This window comes from Arctopsyche grandis, chromosome 7 (assembly GCF_051622035.1).
Source record: "Arctopsyche grandis isolate Sample6627 chromosome 7, ASM5162203v2, whole genome shotgun sequence".
Taxonomy (NCBI): Eukaryota; Metazoa; Arthropoda; class Insecta; order Trichoptera; family Hydropsychidae; genus Arctopsyche; species Arctopsyche grandis.
The window spans coordinates 11,648,200-11,665,475 of record NC_135361.1 but is presented as its reverse complement, the minus strand read 5'-3'; the positions used below and the strand labels follow the sequence as shown (position 1 = coordinate 11,665,475).

Sequence of the window (17,276 nt, the reverse complement as noted above, 5' to 3'; positions counted from 1 at the left end):
ATGTTAATTACACCAGTTATGTACATAATTTAATTTATTATTGTATATATATACACGTGTAATTATGTACTAAGGAAACCTTCTATATCACCATGATTTAAGTTGGATGTCATTATTTAAAGCCAGTCACCATCCACTGCTGGATGAAGACCTCTCCAACACGCTTCCATTGGTCTCTGTTTTGCGCAATCCTCATCTATCTCACCGCACATTTTTTAATCATTTTGTCCACTGATCTTCCTTGCAACCGTTTAACATTCTCTCGGGCATTATTTTGGCACTTATTTCGTCCATTCTACTAGATGTGTGACCCGCCCATTGCCATTTCAATCTCTTCATCTCACTGTGTCCTTGTCATACTTCTCATTCATGAATTCCGCTTCCTAGGGGCGGAAACACTAAGTGGAACGTGATTCTTTTAAACATGCCAAAATCACGCAACACCCCTAGCCCATATATGTAAATGGTACACAGTCCCAAAAATCACCCCCTGGAATGTTTTCCTTTATTCTTGCGTGAATCCTATATTTGACGAAATGTAAGAGAAACTTGTATGCATATGGATATGCATACACGTGCGACCTACCAAACATATGCATTCTGCACGTGCAACTAAGCCCGAAATCGGCTTGGGAAACACCCACTGTTAACGTTTACAACGGGAAGCCAAGGAAGTGACGTCCCATACCACTCAGTGTGTTTTCACTTTTGTTTTGTGTTTCCGTCGAGCATACAACGTTCTGTACTTTTTTAAGTGCTTATGACTTTATGTAACATCTTGGCAGTAGATAAAATCAGAATATTTCTTCAATGAAACCTAATTTTGCCTACTTGCCTAATTTTGAATAAATATTTAGATTGAATCTTATACAGCTCATTTTTTCACGAAAGCTTTACTAATTATATTATGCCGGTCGCTATATTATTTGCAGTTTAGAAATGAAAATTGGAGCTGAATTATTGTGAATTGTGACATAAAATTAGCCTTCATAATATCGACCAAACAACACATGTACATACATATTCATAAAAAGTTCATCGCCTCAGAAAATATCTTATGTAAATAATTCATTAAATTTTTTATACCGTTTTAAAAATCTAATCAAAAAACATCGCAAGCTTGCGAACCCCTGCTACGTTTTAATATATTTGCAGTATTGAATCGACAGAACTAGTCTAATAAATCTTTTACATGTATTTTTTTAATTCGCATAATTCGTACGCGTTCATTACTCACCGCGCCGTGCGAAAAAAAATTGCATATGATTTATCACGTTTGACGTGCACTATAAATTCGAACACATTCGATTAGCCGCCTATCTATTTTCGTTTCACTTTCAAAATTTGCATTAATTTATTTGCACCTTGTCATTCCACAATGAAATCCAATTTAACGGCCGATTACCATTTGACATTTACTTCTCACACATGCATACATACATACGATAGCAAAAAATACACACATCCTTATACACACTCGCAGCTAAAATCTCACGTAATAAATCTTCCAGGTAATAAACGTAGCTATTACACTGTGTTACCTGTAATGGCACGTTGCTAGTATGTACCTATGTAACGACGAGAGAGGCTCTATTGATAATAATAGCCTGTCAGATGCTAATAATGCTCTAATACCGACTGATGCGTTCTTTTATCACTGCCGAGCGAAACAGTAATTAATTTTGCCCCTCGTGTCTGCATATTTTATTTATTTTCCACGGCCCCTTTTTAAATTGGACGCGTTTTGAATTTAATGTGAATTTAATTTTATTGCTCACTCTCGAGGCGGAGAGAGAAGAAATCAACTCGATTAGCATATAAACTTCTATCGAATAATAATTATGATTGGAAAGGGGGTTAAAAGTGATGTTGAAAAAAAATATGTATATTTAAAAAAAATGTGAGATGACGCTCGTTCACGGCTCGTAATGGGCTCGTTTAACCTGTTCCCTGCGCTAACAGCATTTTTGTATTGATTTAATCGTATGTTAACACGCAACTTAATTATGATTATTAAAATATTTCAGTTTTTCGACCCGCCATGTGAAAATTGTGAACGCTTATCGCCGCAATAAATTACAGCCTTTTTTCAGTTTTTTTTTATTATTTATTTATTTTTCGATTAAATTAAAAAAAAATGCAACGCGCTTTGCATATCGTTCGATAGCGGATTTAATGTAATTTTATGAATGCGCTTTATTATTAATAAACAAATAAACAAGGTTGAGTGGGATTTATAATGATTTGTTTATTTATTTCACATCAAGTACGTAGTCTTTTCAATAACATCAATAATATAATAAAATGTTAGTTATAAAAGAAAATAAAATTGTTAATTCGTTATTATTTCAACAAGTTTCTCCCATGAACAACTCTTCAAATGTGCTAATCACCGTTATCGATCACTGTCAAACCAATGGCAATACAAGAATAAAATATCACCGAAAACACTCCAGGGGGTGAGTTTTACCACGGGTCGCAATGGCATAGATAAGGCATGCTAGCGTTTTAATAATATTAAGAAACACGTGCCACGTACCAATCTGTGTCTGCATCTTTATTCAGTAGATCAGTTGTTTCCGGGTGAATTATCTCAAGCAACCGGCGACACTGATGTTGACATTGTAAGTGAATCGTGACAATGTATCGCAAGTTGACATGCCAAATATAAACAAGTGCAAATTACGTATATGTTTGTTATCATTATTATTTTCGCATACGAACGAACAAGGCCACCAAAAGCAAGGAAATTTCGACCTTGAAGGTCCGAAATGTGATCGTTTTGAGTCAACTGCGTTGTTATGAGTCGTTTTGAAATTGTTTCGAAATTCTTCAGGGGTTCGTAAAAGTGGTCCTCGGCCCCCAAGTGTCCAACCTCTGCGGCCCACGTTCTCGTATCGCATTAGCATAACATAATGAAAACCCCGTAGGCGTCCTGTGTACATTTGATCCTTGCTGTGTGTATCTGTTGTTTTATATATTTTTTCTACCTTTTTGAATCATGTGGACGAACCTTTTGGACGAACACAGTTTTTTCAATCTCGAATAATTCAATTAACGTTTTAATAACGCTTTAATCCGAACGCCCACAACACGACTGCCCGCTTTTTATCACCGGGGTAAATCAATGAGTAAAATTAACACCCCATGTCAAAATAAGATCCCAAGGTCAATATACTGCATATGATAAATAAATCTACACGTGGCTTACCAATTTACTGCTAATGTAACTTTCATAATAGAAGGTATGATACAAAATGTTTTCGATGCCTAATAAGGTGTCTGTAATAGGTCGTGATCATAATCTTAGACGTTTACAATTTATAAAATAAAAGATAAAACAAATATTTGTAATAGGAAAATAATTCAAAAAATTATGTTAATTAATAACAATTTATAAAAAAAATCTCAATACTAACAAATCTATGTTGGATTATAACAGCATATGTACATATTGTGGTGAAGAACCCGGCCATAGGATGTAGAATTTCAATTCTCCCTGTTGCCAGGTATTTTTATTCACCAGATGTATGTCTAGCAGTATGACATACAATGCATGTATATATGCCCACTGTCATATATTTTCAAACAAATACGCAAAAAAACGGTTTCTAATAACAGTTGATATTGATATTTTTTAATAGTTCCATCGACGTAGTACTAACTTGCATGTAAATTTTCAAAATTCACACATTTTTTGGTAAGATTGTACGCTATTGTTCCATCTATTTGGTCACACCTCTGTACATTTATCACTACAAGATATAAGCCAGCGTAATAAATTGTCTCGTTACATGTAACAAGTTTGATTTGATTCAAATCTGAAATGTGTGTATAAAATTCTATTGATTCAATGCACAAATGATTTAAAAAAAAACTTTTCAAACATCGTCGTTCGGTTAACTTGTTCGTTGTACAAACAATCTACATTACAAACGAAACACATGACTACTTCACGATGTCTAGTCGTTTTTTAAACATTTTTTATAGTTATGTATCAGAAGGCATATACAATGTTTTTTATTGCTTCGTGATAATTTAATATTGTTTGTTAATGGGATACTTTCTATATACATTTGTTAGCGTGGCACCTCTACTGACAGCCCATTAAACAGCGTCTGGGATTGTCATTAATATTTATACATTATTTATTTATTTATATATTCAATTTACATTTTACATGTCCCACACGAAACATTTACATTCATCACACGCTCACTGCGTACGTACGTACAACATACATATTCTGATTTTTGAATTTGTGTATTTCTTTTTAGGTTGCATTTGAAATTGATCGATTTTCTAAATGTTTTTTCTTCTTTGTTCGCAGGTATGTTATTCGAATACTAAGCGGCCTTACGAAACCAGATCTTTTTTTTACGTAAGTTTAAATTCATTTATCATCGCATTACACTTTACAAGCGGACTACATAGTGTTTTATAAGTCACTCTATTATTACATGAACAGATTGCTGATACGTTTGTTTTCAACTTTTTTTCTCTCGTACATGCTACGTTTTAAGTTTTTCTTTAAGTGGTCTAATCCGTTTCGAGTGTCACTGTAATCTTTTTATCGAACGGAGCCGCGTATTTGTTCTCAAGTGGTGCAACGATTAATCGAACAGTGGGCAGATAGTGTTATCGCGTGTGACACTCGAAACCCCACCGAGTAACTCTCCCGGTTTACACGTCCCTGGACCGAGAGGTTAATTAATAACAAGTAAACTGAAAGCTGTACTTAAGTTAGCGAGACTGCAGTGCTGTCGGGACTTTGCATCCGGCTCTAATTAACTTTCTTCGCCCTAGCTCTTCTATACGAGTATATAATAGCTAAACGTATACGAGTGCAAAGCTACATACTTCTTCGGGTACCCAGAAGGTGTTCAGCGCCCCGGAGTAGGCGTCGGAAGAACTCTGTAATCTAACCTTTTCATCTGCATACAGTAGAGAACCCCTATGTAAATTTATAAGTTGTTTCAGCGGTAGCGCTTTAAGCAAAAAATTCCATTTCCGATGTAATGCTCTATCTCTCTCTCTGGAATTTATGTCAAGAGTTGTGGAAGGAAATGTCTGCTTTGATTTTTTTTTGTTTTTGAATAAACGTACGTTTATTTGTCGTCATATGAAACTTGAATAAAGCTAACTGTTGCAAACTGCTTCACAGCTACTGTTTATTATCATGTACATATATTATGTAGTACAGAATTCGGTATTCGTTTTGCGAATGTTTATTTTATTTTAACATTCTGCGCCATAATCATCCGACTGTTGCTATGGTTAGAAATATGGCACACAGTAATACATGCATAGTTTAATATTAAAGTGCATAAAATAAAATGCACTTCAACGAAACGATTCATAAAATAATATATTTTATGATGACAAGTCTCACTTAAACAATTTAATAAGGGAATGGAAAACAAATCTCAAGATTTTCTGTAAATAATATGTAAGTTGTTCTACCATTGAAAAACGTAATATTTCGTAAATATAAATCACATTTTTAATATTTTAAAGTCGTCGGTAAAATAATATGCCTTCTATTATTAAATGTTATATTTTTACTTAATATGGTATAAAAAATTATGAGTTGGTTTAAGTAATTTGTCGTGCAGATTGGATATTTTTTTGTAAAAGTTCTGTATAATCTTGAAATAAGTTTAACCCAACTTCAGCTACGGAAAAATCTTTAAAATCTGTAAAAAAATTCATCTCATTTAACAAAAAAAACTTTATTATAATATAGACTTGAAAATAAGTTGTAATATGAAGCCCTTAGCAAATTCTTTTTTTTTCTTTCAATATATTATCTATATATGGTGCTATGGTCAATATATTATCTAAATTTCTTCTATGCTTCTTCATAACGATATGGCCACTCCCCACCTAAACTTATATAATCTCATGTATATAGAGGGCTACCGGCAATTAAGATCCGATTAGATTAGCTTGGCTTGCTATTAAGTTCTTTGTGACAATCATTCAACTCGACGTAAGTTCTGCAGCTTTTCTCCAACTTCTTCAAATAAAGGAAAGTAATTAAACCCACAAAGACAGGAAGGATTTTTATTTGATAACCATTGAGACATTTTTCCAATATAATACATACGATTGAATGAATTCAATAAATTGTGTCCCCTCATCTTTGCTATTTATGTTGTTTCTAAAGGTTTGATTTAGTGTATATCAGTTGCAAGTATTCCTTTTTATTTTGCATCATATGTGGATTTATTTAATATAACATTTAGGCTTGTATAGTAGGCGCCTGTATGGGGGCGTATAGCGAATTTTCTGGGTAGAAATTTTCGAGAGCAATCTCACGACGCCCGAGTCGTACAACAATTTTGTTTTTGTGCGCATATTTTTCCGCACGGAAAGCACGTAAAATGTGCGATGTGGCGGCGCTTAACGGGCCCGACAACGTGATACGAGGAAAAACCGACGCTTTTCCTCGCACACGGGAAACCGTCCCCGTCTCGTTTTCTTTTTTCGCCACCCCCACCCCCCCTCCCACTACGCGCCCGTCCCACTTCTCATTCCCGCTCTTTCCCTTCTTTTTTGTTCAAATTTCCTGGCGCGTTTCCGGGCACAATAGTGGAGGCTTTCCCTTTGCTAATATTTTGCGGTACGTGCTTGGAAAGCGGCACCTGCCGGCATTCGGGCTTGGAAAGCGCACAGATTTAATGCTACTTACAGCCTGAATTCATTTTATAAAGTACCTTCTCGCCGTATTTCCTTTAACACATGTACGCCGCAAGCTTTTATATATGCGCTAATGTGGCCGCAAAGTTCTCGGAACACCTCACCGTTAAACCATAAATGTACAGTAGTATTATCGCCTCAACGTCCATACACACATGATTCTGAATACACATATATATACTTCATATTTCACTCATATATACTCATATAATGCTTGGCTTTGTCTCCCAAAAAAGTTATAAAGTTTTATAAGATTGCACCCCCTTATATCAAATCAAATCAAAATTTACTTCTGGAACGTTCTAAACTTTTTAATTATTACTTCTAAATTACTCTTTTTCATTTTTCAATGTACGTAAATTTATTTCCCTCCAGATATACATACATACATACAATTTTGAGGTATTTTTTTATCATAATAACATCTCCTCATCTTAATGTCTTAAATTCGGTCTCACGCGGGGATCGCTTACAGGGTCGAAACAGGACGAAAGGGTCTCAGACTGTATTCGTTGGGAGGGGGGGGGGGTGGCCTCATGTTGAGGGCTTTAATTAGTTTCACTTCATTTCAGTTCGCGGATTTAAATTTGTAAGCTAATTTTCAACCACCTCCAGACTTGATCGACCTACGGGGAGGCTAGCTGTTAGATCATCGTGATGACATGTCACACAACTTCATATACATACATACTTGATCAGATACAAAGTGGATGTTTCTTTCACTAGTATTTAAGCTTTTGGCTGAATTGAATTGCAATTTAATCTTAACTTCATAACACGCATTAAAATTGAGCTTAACGCATATATCAATAATTTGTCTGATTGACATTTTAAAACCGCACATTAAATACTACTTATTCATTTCTAGTCAATAACACTCCTTTTCAAATTCTAGAACATTAGAATCAGTTTTTTAACAGTTTCAATTTCTTTGAACTATAGAAGAATATGGGGTCATTCAGCTTCATTTCAAAGTTATTTTTGCTCACTTGGTTTCCTCCAATGTTATAATTTTCAGTATTTTCTACTATAAATGTTCTCTTTATATACGATCATTTCTATAATGTTTAATATACACGTTCTTTTCATGTTATACTTGATCTTGATTATTTTATTTGTCCCCTTTCTTAATATAGATCAAGAATACTTTGACATGTATTCAAGCACTTCATAATAATTGAGGTCATGTTTGAAACTCACTTGTTACCTTTGCAACCGCTAACTAAAAACGTGCTTTAACATTTATACGCCACGATACACAGTCAACTTTCAAACATACAAATAAACAATTGTAATTTATACAATATACATATGTATGCCTAATAGAATTGTTTTGTATACGAGTCCGGCGAAAAACATGTTCGCGTGTATCAATAAAATTTATATCGACAGCAGTCCATTATCATTCGGTAGTAATTTCATGTAGCTACAAAGTTTATTCGATAGCTCGTCTTCAGTAATACATTATTGCATTGTGACTTGTAAATTATTACGGGAACACCATTGAGTTATTACCGACTGTCGCAACCGCATGTGACACGGTAGCATCAACTGTCACAAAGAGACTTATGCCGTTAACTGTCATTTATACGCCTTCTTGAGTTTTCGTCAACAGACATATTGTACATCTTGACTTATTCTTCTTTTCGTCGATAAAACGTTTCTGGGGAAATAAATCTACCAACACTACAGGCCACCCACACATTGCGAGCTTTTGGTATAAATTCGAGTTGGTATTAATTGAGTTTTCAATTTGCCACGCCGTTTCGCACAGTTCTCTGCACTTTTATGTACATATGTACTTGCAAAGTCGCAAGTACTGGTCTCACCCTCGGTTTGTGAATGTTTAGTGGGTGTCGTAAAACCCGTCGAGTTATTATTATTGCAGGTAACATTAAATATTTTACGATGCTTGATTTATTTTTATTACTCGGCGGGGCCGGTCACTAAATGCGGCGACATTTTACGCATTCGTATGTATGCACGTTTCTCTCTGAAGCTCTGTGGAGGAGTTTTGCATAAAATCGATTTTGTGATTTTATCTTTTGTAGTAGTGCATGCTTGCCAAATTTAATTTTATGCATTGTATTTTTTTGTGGTCAATTGATTTTTGGATTCTTTACAAATTAATGTCGGGTGCCAACAGGTTATATTTATCGCTGTTGTCATTCGGTGTCTCTTCACATAATCAGCATGTATTTGACCGGTTTGATTGATGATCCCACTGCCGCCACTATTTTTTTTCGGGCATGCATTATTTATTTTTCTATTCTGTAGTCTCTTTTCTACCGTCGTTTTTATTATTCTCGGCCGCAATGTTAACGCATACAATAAATATCAATTGTAAGTCGCTTTTTTTCTTATTCTTTTTCTTTTCTTTTTTTTATTCTACCACATCGCTTACATACAACTCGTTTGTCGAAGAATGCGTCACGGACAAGATCGTGATATGGTTTCAAAGTTGCCGTAATCTATACGTGTTATCGGCATTCTTGTATAACTTCTGAATAAAAACACGTCCGAGAGAGTTCGCCATGATTAACGAGCACGACGTTCCTTGTATCGAGCGATGACTCTTCTCAGTCGAATCGTCATCAATTAATTAACACATTTTATGATGGGATGCTACTTTATTAGACTTTGATATTTAATTTTTTATAAACAATATCATCATCTATTAAAAAAATCTCGAGTTCGAATTTTCGCACGATCACAAAACTTATTATCAAATCTATTGTTACTACGTACATAGATAATGTAAAAATAATACAATGTTAATAATGACGTTGTCCGTTGCCTTATTTGGAACTCCTACTAAAGCTCTATGTTCTTATTCAGGATGTTCAACTAGATACAGGTCATGACATACATACATACATTTGTGCATCTCTGTTTATTAAAATTAATTAATAAGATTACTTATTGATAGACAGATTCTCTTAAAAATATTCAGGCATTAAAAAGTTAAGAAACTCTGGACTAGAATTTAAAAAAATCACAAACCATTCTTACATTAGCACATTAGAATATATTTTATGAGCTGTTAATTATATTTGAAATGTTCAATAATAAATTTAATTCAGTCTACGGTGCATTTTTTAAAATTTAAATTAATAATATTACATTAAAATCTAAAATAGAATTAGTTTCAAAAAATTGTATAAACATTCGGATTCAAATTCCAACTATGTATGTACATATACATCGAATAGCTTATTTCCGAATGCACCTTAAACTCGTTAATTAAGTGCATATTTAATTTACAGTTTAGCATTTAGGAGGGGGGAGGGGGTGAGAGGGGAAACACACAAACACATCTCATCAAGTATTTAACGACGTACGGTGAGATTTGTTTGGTGATATCTGCGTTATTCGCATACAGAGTTTCAACCCCATTAACAATGCAGGATTACGAGCTGACGGCAGCCGCAAGTGATGGCATTATCAACCCGCCCTTTATCCGCCCCCCAAAACAGGGGGACCTTGTAATTGCCAGAGAGAGAGAAAGAGCACCATTTTCTCGTACATATATGGTATACCTTCAATGTTTTATTTTTTTACGTGTAAGTTAAAAGACGACGTCGTCGAGTCCTTTGGCTTCTTTCCTGGACGCGTCTGATTGTAAAATGTCGTGACGCCATAAATTGCCCTCGACTTGGAGTGGCCCTCACGTGTCCCTTTTCCACGACCCTCTGCTACCCGAAGCGGTTCAAGTGAGAGAGGGCTTTCAACCCCGACGTTCGTGCAACTGCAATTATTAAATCAATGCTATCCTTGGCCTCGCACACGATTCCCCCCTTTCATCCCGGATCTGTTGATGTCGGTTATGGGTTCGTTATTCAATTTGTCACGCCGGTCATGGCTTCATTGTGACATATTTTGTACATTGTATTGACATCAATGTGGTACTTGGCAATGTCATGGAGACGCCATGATACTATTTGATAATGTCTACCTATTAGGATTTATTCTTATTTTATATACATGATCTGAATTCTTATAATTAGTAGTGCAATCTATTGAGGCAACTTATCAATCATGAATTTGACAAATATCATTAAAAAAATTTACCAACTTGATTACGGTCAATAACTTTCGTGCTTGTAAATGTTTCATCCGAAACACGCCCAATTGAAGTTTTCATCCTTCAAATTAGCGTACCGAATTAATAAATCAACTCAGACTCCGATCTAAACTCCGATTTAAACTTTATAAATATCATACACTGATTTACTGAGTAATTTAAAAGCTATTTCTACGGTTTTTAACATATAAATTTGGCCATAAAAATATAGTAGGTACTAACTTATGATGAATCAGAATCACAATCGTTTATTTCAAAGTGGAAAGTTTGTTTAATCGAAGAAGAATTTCTGATGTACAGAATGATAAAACTCCCAACACTAGTTTTAGAGGAGATAAATTTCGATGTTAAAATCAGAAATACGAGATCTACTAAATTATTTTTTCTACTAGTCTTTGAAAACAATATATCCTACATATGTATAATAACATTATTGCTCAGATTTGTTGCCTTCTCTAATAATAAATCTATCTATACTTTCAAGGCTCAATTGAAGATACAGATTTGTGGTTTACATAATTAATAGTTTCACAATGTTTTGATTTTAGATTTCTGCTTTTTTAATTTATTTGTGTTTTATGTGAAGATAATTCATGTATATAATTTTTTCATGTTACTGTTATTATTATTTTTTGTTTGTCTTTCTGTCTGTATGACTGGAGTAAAACTCAATATTTATAAATCCAGACTCCCTACTCTGATAAATAAAGTTCAAATATTCTAGAAAAAATCTCTACCATATATAAATCGCAGAAGCTATTGCTTCATTTGTGAGCTATTTTTCAATACGAATTTGCTTCAAATGACATTGAAAATTAATCTCATTCCATTTTTACTAAAGAGCCGCTTTAACTCAAACACATTTCCCCCGCATTGATAATATCTTTGCGAGAAAGCTTGAGTGACATTTTACTTTTGTATCGCAATTTTTTTTAAAAAACTCGAAACCTTGTGCCAATTTTTCGACAAACCGAGAAAAACAACCGGGTTGACGAACACGCGCGACCCAAAACGAAAAATAAAATCACAGATAACACCAACATTCATAATTTAAAATTAAATCCACACAAACAGTGTGCGACCGCACGAATCCGATACGTTTTAAAACCACATCCGTTTTGACGCAGAAAACGCGTCATTTGTCGCGACATCCATCCGATCGCACTTTTCATTTTTTTTTTTTTTTTTTTCACCGCTCCCGTTAATTTGGCCCGACGACAGGTACACGTGGCGTGCCGCCCCCGCATGCCCCTGCACACATAACCGGTACAAAAATATACACCGTGTCGTATAATCCGTAATATGTCGAGAGTCTCGCGGCGGACGTAAACGTTAACCTCTCTGTATGTGTACCACGGCAGTAAAGGAGTTCCCGTGGCGGCGTAATGCCCGCACATAAATTACCCCTACTGTGTTTGTGGGGGTGGGTTTGAAGGGGCTGGGGGTGGTTGCACGTGAGCTTTTTACCCCGTCGACAAGACAAATTTTTGCACGCCCCTTACATATATCGCCAGTGGCTCCCGACTTGGGTTCTGCTCCGGACTCGCTGTTAGACTGTGGTTTTTAAACCTAGTACATACGTGGACCAGCTTGTTCCTTGCAATTTTATCTACATATGTATGTTTTGACTTTGTCTTTTGAACATTTTCTGTTGCGGTTTTTGATAAGTGGCTTGTGAACGAATTTATTATACTTCTTTTGATTCATAAAAAAATCTAACATTTTATTTGTTTAATTTAAAGTTTGGACAATTTTGGTAATTCCCACTACTTTAATTTTAATTAATTTTGGTAATTCTCACAATGATCAAAATATAAACAAATTTTAATTCATAATATATGTATGTATGTATGTACATAGATCCAAGTTTCGCGAAATGTGTTTTGTTTTGGAAACAATGCTTCTTTGAAAGACTGTCTATTCAAAATATAAAAATCATTTTTTTCTATTTAAATTATGTAATAGATAGGTCAAATAAAATTTATATGTAAATATAAATTTATTAAAATTTTTATTTGTACTTCTAATGACGATTAATTGTTATGTCTTTTATTAATTGTTATGCGTTTTAAAAGAAGTAATGAAATGTTTTCTATTTTTGATTGCGTTATTAAGAATATAAATTATCTTACGAAACATATTATGGAAAACATTTAATATTAAACCGAAATATATGTTTGTATGTAACGTCTGGTTTAATTAGTATTACATATTATATAATATAGGTACTTTTAATGTTTTCAATTTTGAGCCGTCACTTTTTGATTATAAAAATTCTTCGCTATGTTGATATACATATTCCAAGAAATACGAGCTGTTTTCTAACAAGTATATATGTACATATGTATGTATAACAATGCAAACAATTTGAATGTAATTAATCTGAGATTAAATCTCTCGGAAGCTTATTTTTATTCTACACTTTTTATTTATACGAAAGAAACGAGATATTTTTTTTAATATACATCGTTACATTCCGTATTATATTGTTGTGTTATTAATTTAACGTTCATTATTTATACACACTTGTTTTGATAGCCTGTTTTGTATAATTAATTCGACAGAAACACGTCGTTGTTTTGATTTCTATATTTTTTAATAGATCCATAATTGGTATTGGCGATCGCCCGCTGAGCTCGTTTCGACTGAAAATAAGTAAACAACAATTTAGAAACTCTCCTGCTGTCCTCTCCCAGTCGTGTCGTGTCACCACATGCTGAGTACTCGCACGCCACTGGAGTCGTATTTTTTTTTATTCTTTTCCCTCCAGCTTTCGGTTCGTTCTCATCGTCCTCCACTCCACTGGTGAACATTCATATTATTTCGTCGCGAACCACCCACCTAGACCCCCTCATCCCGTGGAGCAGTTTCACAGATCGTTGCCTCCGTTGGCAATAATAACCCCTCTGTGTATGGGGGGGGGGGGGCACTGAGCTATTTTATTTCAATATCTCCATTCGCGAAATCCCCGCTCGCCGCTTCGCGATCTGCACTAAATTCGCCAATATAAATTTTACGATCGTAACTTCTCGCATTAACCGTATTGTCGTAAAATATTCGCGCGGGCCACCGCTCGCCCAGGGCCGGCACTGCGAAAGCATCCGGGGGTAAAAATTGCAAAGTGACGACGACGTTGAAAGTTCGCGAGGCTTTTACGAGCGACGAACAATAAAAGTCGGTCGTTACCGCTCTTGCCAGGTTAATGCGAGCCTACTATCCGCTCGAGCTCAAACTTGCGCGAGCTTTAATTGAATTAGCGCAACCCCATACCCCCCTTTCCATATGCAAGACCTTTTAACCAGCATGCAGAATACATAGTAATAGTAAAATTAACCAGATTGAGAATATTTGCCTGGAAGTTCACTTTAAGTGAGGCTGTAGATTCTTAACCGTACTAAAATTTAATTGCACTATCCCGTCTTCATATCTCTGGGTCATAATCATCATCTTTTCCCGAAGAATCTGCCTGTATTAATTACCCTGTCGGTTTACATAGTCTTTACCTTTCTTTTGAACCAACTTTGTTATGGATCAATCATCAATAAGGGCCAAAACATACTGAGTGGGACGTGTTTTTTTTTTTTTAGATATTTTAGAATATGCACCTCTAGCCCATATACATGGTACATAGTCCCAAAAATCACCCCCTCGATTGTTTTCGGTGATATTTCGGTGATGTACCCGAGCCATTTTATTTGACACCTATTAATAAATAAAATCAATTGTACGAAATTAGGGGGTCCCCTATGAAACATCTACACTAAAATTAAATGAACTCTATTCTATTCTATTCTACATATCATACTCGTCTCGTCGGCTTAGTACTAGGAGTATATGCAAAATGAATTAAATACATAATATATACATACATACATACTTATTCAAAATTGATGGTGAGAATTGGTGGCCCACCGAAAATAAGGACATAGTTTTTGCATAGGTCTAGAATCTACTTCGATTATACTTGGAATGTGTTAAGCAATTTTAATTGAGACATGTATTTATGAATAAGGTATATTTCCAGAGATCTATCATCTCCATTGCTTTCATATGTATGTAGTACTACATTCATATGTAGTTGATGATCGCCTTTTCTGTTTCTGATTCATACATGGAACTTAAAACAATGGTAATTAATAGACCTATTCTGCATCAATATTTACTACACGACTTTATCTGAAAGCAGACTCTTGTCCGTTATATTTTGAATCATGCTTTAATTCTACGCAAATCTTTTTATTTGTCTATTAATATTGCGTTCTCTTTCGTGGTACCCACTTAAACTAGATTTTTATTAAAATATATTGTATCAATTTAGAGTCCGATGCAGACTGAATGGCTTTTATATGCCAACTCTTCCAATACGGAAAACTGTAAATAAGCTCACATATTCCATAAAATTCGATAATATTTTATACATAGCCATTTCGTAGACGTGCTATTTACAGCAGTGCATATTGAATTTTACGATCCACACGTTACAAAGAATACGCAAATAGATGTTTAAGAAGCGCGCCCGTTTCACGGATACCTCATCGTCCATGTTGAATAAACCATAAAGGCATACGTACTCGTTTATGACCGGCTCATAAATACATAATTTACACCGCAATTAAATAATCAACCGGTAGACAGTCTATTCGTACGTTTTATTTGATAAATATTAATTCAAAGTTAACGCGACGTCTTTGAGCGTGCAATAAAGCGAGTTTGTGTTTATACCTTTGATCGCTCCCGTTTGTTTGAGCAGTCATCGTCTCTACGTGGCACATCGTCTCTAGTTTCCACAGTTTAGCCTCAACTTCTCTCCCGTTGCACACAGTTGTGCTTAACTTTCCGACATTGCATCCCCGGCAACAAACTTAACTGCGTCTATCGAATGCTGGGTGTGTAATCGAAAAACTTCCGTCTCTCGATTTTCAATTTCCCGTGCCAAAACGGCCACCGCTCTCGGAACATAATTATGTTGTAAATCGGATCTGTGTGTATGCTTTTTTATTATTATTGTTTCGCTTTAATCTCGCAATAAATCTATCTTTATATCTCGGACGTTTTATGCTCATCCGATATCGCGTGTTTCGTGAATGTATTCTTTTTGTTGTTTTTTTTTATTTTGTTTCATTTTTTATTACTATTGTGTGGTTCGTTTCTTTGCGATGTCGTGCCATTATTTCACACAGTCATTTATTAAGCGATCTCCTTTTGTTCTGGATCGTTATCCGTCTTATAAAATTAATACACGCTCATTTTCTCTTCGTTAATTATACTCGAAACAATTCGTTTAATTTTTACAACACTATTTTTCTTCGCATATAATAATAACACGGCCACAACATAGTAAGTCGTTTAAAATGAAATTTTAATAGTGTTCGAACCTATAATTTTAGACTTATGTAGTTACCTACTTTGTCTAATAAATCGGTTTTAAGGCAACTTTAATATCCTGCTTGATTCATAGAACAACTTTCAAACTTAAATATTTAAAAGTATCAACATACATAATATGTTTAACATAGAGTGGCATAAGTCCACTTTTAACAGCTTAGCATTATTTAAAAACTAGTGTTGTGCCCGTTGATTTCAATGGGTGGCTTCAGAAAGGAATTGATACACGAATTAAAATAAAGTTATATGTTATATATAAATAAAAAGTTAATTTATAGGTGCGTGCCCGTATTAATAGTAAAAAGTCGAGCGCTCATTAAACGCTCGCCGTTAACCCGCGTCGAAATGATAAATGAATGTGTGTGTGTCTTCTCGGATACGTATATGTGTACGCTCCCGCGCATCTGACGCTGACGTCACCCGTTTCATTTCAGGCGCTCAATATCAGGAGCACATGTCGGATGCTTAGGTCCCCACTTTCCCGCTACCCCACGTTTCCTAGACACGATCGGTCGTCACGCCACACCCCTATGCATGACGTATACTCCTGGCATTCTAAAATTTGTTTTTTGGAAATCTCCATACTTACTCAAACATACATCGCGTATGTGTTTTTTATAAATATATATTATTATACCGGTGGCCTGTAATACGTTTATTCTGATTTTCCGAGATTCTGGACATATCACATTAAAATAAGGGATAATAATTTGTGAATTAGGTCAAACAGAATAGTTATTTTTGAACTGAAATTTGGACTTCTGCCCCTCTAAATATAACGGCTCATGTGAAATGTCATGTCAAAATCACGTACATTTCCTATCGCAATGTTATGAAAGCCTCTAGTGTTGCTTCTGTATATCCATTACTAATTAATAGTGACTTGCAACTAAACATTAATGTCATCGACCCCAAATTCTAATCTCCATTGTCCAACAAATTTCGTGACATAATTAGTGTTAACTGTTGAGAGAACTTCAGTAGCGTAACATTTAATGTAATTCAAATTCAGTGCTTTGCGATTAATCTTAATGACCTTAGAACTCTTGTCATGCTAATTTAGTCACCTGTATTTTAATGAATCGCAATTTCATTTTCGGTATAC

The 17,276-nt window shown here is 34.9% G+C and overlaps 1 protein-coding gene across 9 annotated transcripts in view; it reads left to right on the top strand.

Moving 5' to 3' along the window:
- Window positions 1–17,276, top strand: part of LOC143914766 (uncharacterized) — a 228,510-nt gene that overhangs the window by 162,826 nt on the left and 48,408 nt on the right. For 2 of the 9 annotated variants that reach the window (XM_077435104.1, XM_077435099.1), the window contains exon 2: window positions 4,331–4,381. The exons of the other annotated variants lie outside the window; for them this stretch is intronic. The gene's annotated coding sequence lies outside the window, so the exon portion shown is untranslated. The remainder of the gene's footprint in view (window positions 1–4,330; window positions 4,382–17,276) is intronic. 9 annotated transcript variants of the gene reach the window in all.